The sequence below is a fragment of the Macaca thibetana genome, chromosome 9 (genome assembly GCF_024542745.1).
Source record: "Macaca thibetana thibetana isolate TM-01 chromosome 9, ASM2454274v1, whole genome shotgun sequence".
NCBI classification, from domain to species: domain Eukaryota; kingdom Metazoa; phylum Chordata; class Mammalia; order Primates; family Cercopithecidae; genus Macaca; species Macaca thibetana.
The window spans coordinates 27,699,843-27,704,129 of NC_065586.1; the positions used below are offsets into that span (position 1 = coordinate 27,699,843).

A 4,287-nucleotide genomic window follows, 5' to 3' on the forward strand; every position below is an offset into this window, starting at 1 on the left:
ATTGTACATTTTAAAATAACTGAAATAGTAGAACTGGAATATTTCTAACAAAAAAAAAGGTAAATGCTTGAGATGATGGATACCCAAATTACTCTAATTTAATTATTACACATTGTGGGCCTGTATCAAAATATCACATGTACCACATAAATATATTCAACTGTTATGTGTCCATAATAATTAAAAATTTATTTTTAAAAAGGAAAACACTTCAAAAATAAGGTTAAGAAGAAGCAAAAGTAAACTTTGCTCTTACAAATCAGGCTCGTGCTCGCTGTGGGCCTGAGTAAGTAACTAGAGGGATAGAAAGGGCCTCTGGAAATTGTAATATTCTAAGCCTTTGTTTAGAGGATGTGTTCTTGCTATTGTCTGAATGTATCTCTCCAAATTCATGTGTTGGAAACCTAATCCCCAATGCAACAATGTTGAGAGGCGGGGCCTAATGGGAAGTGTTTAGGCCATAAGGGCTCTGCCCTCATTAATGAAGTAATACCACCATGAAGGGCTTGTGGGAGTAGTTTCACCTCCTTCCACCGTCAACCATGTGAGGATACAGCCAGTGCCTTGATCTTGGACTTCTCAGCCTCCAGAACTGTGAGAAACAAATTTCTGTTCTTTATAACTATATATAGTTGTAACTATATGTAACTATATATAGTATATTTTAAAATTGTGTAATGTAATATATAATTAATTATATATAATTAATACATTAAATATATTATATAATTAATGAATATTATATTATACAATATAAAATATGTGATTAATAATCTATCATACATCATATAGTTAATACTATATGAATTAATAATATATAATCAATAATATATATTAATAGAGAAATATATAGTTATAAAGAACTATATATAGTCATGACTACATATAGTTATAAAGAACAGTTAATGTATAGTTATAAAGAACTATATATTAATAGTGAACCAAGTTCTGTTTTCTATAACTATAGTTATATATATGTTATATATGGTTATAACATATATAGTTATATATATATTAGTTATATATAGTTATAACTTTATATATACCCCTTTTTATTTCTCTTGAGAATTCATGTTTGATCCATGGCTTATTTAGAAGGATGTCATTTAGTTTCAAGTTTTTGGAGTTCTTAAAATAATGTCTGTTATTGATTTGTAGTTTGATTCCATTGTGTTCAGAGAACACAGCCCTATGATGTCAATTCTTTTCAACTCGTTGAGGTGTTTTGTTTTGTTGATAGCCCAGCATGTGATATATCTTGGCATGCACATTCCACAGCTGCTTAAAAAGAATGTGTATTCTGATGTTATTGGGTGGAGCATTCTCTAAATATGGATTCCATCTTGTTGATTGGTGGTTTTTCAATTTCATAATGGTATATCTTGTGTCTAGTTGTTCTATCAATTGTTGAAACAGGTTTTGTTCTATCAATTGTTGAGACAGAGGTTTTGAAGGTTTCAACTATAATTGTCGAATTGTTTACTTCTCTTTGTATCTGTTTTAGTTTCATATAATTGGAATCCTATTTTTTTGTTTCATGCACACTTAGAATTGCTAGATTTTCTTGGTGGATTGATTCTTTCACCATTATACCATTCCCGTCTCTCTTCCTGATAATGTTTTTTTGCTCTGAAGTTCATTTGATCTGCTGTTAAGCCACTCTGCTGTCCTTTAATTAAAACATGTTTAATATAATTTTTCTACTCTTTCACTTTCACTGTCTGTATCATAATATTGAAGTAAGTTGTTTGTAGACAGCATATTGTTAGATCATATTTTTCAATCATCTCTGTTAACCTATCTTTTGATTGGTGCATTTAGATCATTTTCACGTAACATAATTATTGATATGTTCGTAGACGTAAGTCTATGATTTTATTTTTAATGTTTTTTATTTCTCTGTCTTCTTTATCTCACTTCCTATGAGTTACTTAAATATGTTTTAGAATTCCATTTTATCTATGAGGTTTTTGAGTATACTTCTTTGCATAGCAGTTTCAGCAGTTGCTGTGTATGTTACAGAACTTATACATAACTTCTCACAGTCTACGAGTGTCATCAATTTACCAATTTTAATGAAATTTGTCAGTTTTAGTGAAGTATAGAAATTTTTACCTTTCTTTTAACCCCTTTACCTTTCAGATAATTTCATTATCTTAAAAATATTTTTTCTATATACATTTAGGACCACGTCAGAGAGTGTTATAATTTTTTGAAGTGTTAAATAATCTTCGATATTACACATAAACCACACTGAAATGCCTTTCAATAAGTAAAAGGAACCATTTTAGATACATGAAATTCTAATTAGATTGGCACAAGGCCAAAAATATAAAGTTGATATTGCTACCTTATTTTCAGCCCTTGCCTTTAAGAGAGGCAAATGAACACAAAACACGGGTGAATCTTGCTTTGTTATAAGACATTGAAGGAATTTCTCCGGTATTTAAATGTGTTCCTATAACCAGTTAGATACATATAAATATAAAACCAATCTCCAATAGGTTTTAAGATCTCCGTGAACAGTTGAACTTTACTAAAATGATCTTTGCTGGCATTAAGATGAAGTAGAAAGGGCAGACCTGATAGCTTACCTCAGAAAAGCTACTGAGTAATAATTGGGGATTGTGTTTGAAGTAGTGCTTCTACCAACATGTCCCGTGGTTCCAGCGCCGGTTTTGACTGCCACATTACTATTTTTTCACCCGAGGGTCGGCTCTACTAAGTAGAATATGCTTTTAAGGCTATTAACCAGGGTGGCCTTACATCAGTAGCTGTCAGAGGGAAAGACTGTGCAGTAATTGTCACACAGAAGAAAGTACCTGACAAATTATTGGATTCCAGCACAGTGACTCACTTATTCAAGATACTTGAAAACATTGGTTGTGTGATGACCGGAATGACAGCCGACAGCAGATCCCAGGTACAGAGGGCACGCTATGAGGCAGCTAACTGGAAATACAAGTATGGCTATGAGATTCCTGTGGACATGCTGTGTAAAAGAATTGCCGATATTTCTCAGGTCTGCACACAGAATGCTGAAATGAGGCCTCTTGGTTGTTGTATGATTTTAATTGGTATAGATGAAGATCAAGGCCCTCAAGTATATAAGTGTGATCCTGCAGGTTACTACTGTGGGTTTAAAGCTACTGCAGCAGGAGTTAAACAAACTGAGTCAACCAGCTTCCTTGAAAAAAAGTGAAGAAGAAATGTGATTGGACATTTGAACAGACAGTGGAAACTGCAATTACATGCCTGTCTACTGTTCTATCAATTGATTTCAAACCTTCAGAAATAGAAGTTGGAGCAGTGACAGTTGAAAATCCTAAATTCAGGATTCTTACAGAAGCAGAGATTGATGCTCACCTTGTTGCCCTAGCAGAGAGAGACTAAACATTGTCTTTAGTTTACCAGATCCGTGATGCCACTTACCTGTGTGTTTGGTAACAACAAACCAACATTACGGAGGTCCCTGGATTGAAAAAGGAACCTCTCGCACTCCTCCTGCCACTGAAGTGGTTAGGACTCTGTATAAATAAAAACAACGCTTTTGGAAAATTAAAAATAATAATAATAATAATTGGCTACTGCCTTATTTATTTCAAAACAGAAATGTCTCATGACTGTTTCATGCATACCATAATTTAACAGATATCCTATGCCAGAATTCAGATCATGAATGACTTACAAAATATTTTTGTTGGGCAGTCCTGATTTAACTAAGACTGGTTGAAAGAATGTGTTCAGTTTTTTGAATTTTGATAGTAATTACAATTCAGTAAATGCTATCACTTTTTTTTTTTTTTTTTTTTTTTTTTTTGAGACGGAGTCTCGCTCTGTCGCCCAGGCTGGAGTGCAGTGGCCGGATCTCAGCTCACAGCAAGCTCCGCCTCCCGGGTTCACGCCATTCTCCCGCCTCAGCCTCCCGAGTAACTGGGACTTTTAATTTTTTAAAATTAAAACATGGGCATTTTATATTATTTTATAAGACTCTGGATCTATTTTTTAAAACTTCTATGTTACCTGGCTTTCTCTGACATCACTCCAACAGGGGATGAAGGTGGCACAGCCTTACTCCTTGGCAATGATGAAAGTCTCCTGACTTTCCACTAGGTCCCTGAGCAGGGAGGAGAAGGGGTATCTGCCATGGGAGTGAAAGTGTAGGCTTCCCTCATGATCCCCACTGACATCACTAGAGACTCATCACTGGGGAGTTGGAATGAGAGTCCTGGATCCTTCGTTGGCCTTCTTTGATACCTTCCCTGCATGGGTGTGGGATACTTCACT

The 4,287-nt window shown here is 34.4% G+C and overlaps 1 pseudogene across 1 annotated transcript; it reads left to right on the forward strand.

Annotated features, from left to right (window-relative positions):
- Positions 1 to 2,627: 2,627 nt before the first annotated feature.
- On the forward strand, positions 2,628 to 3,548 carry LOC126962880 (proteasome subunit alpha type-6-like; annotated as a pseudogene). Its single transcript, XR_007728840.1, has one exon. The product of XR_007728840.1 is annotated as a proteasome subunit alpha type-6-like (transcript).
- Positions 3,549 to 4,287: the final 739 nt, after the last annotated feature.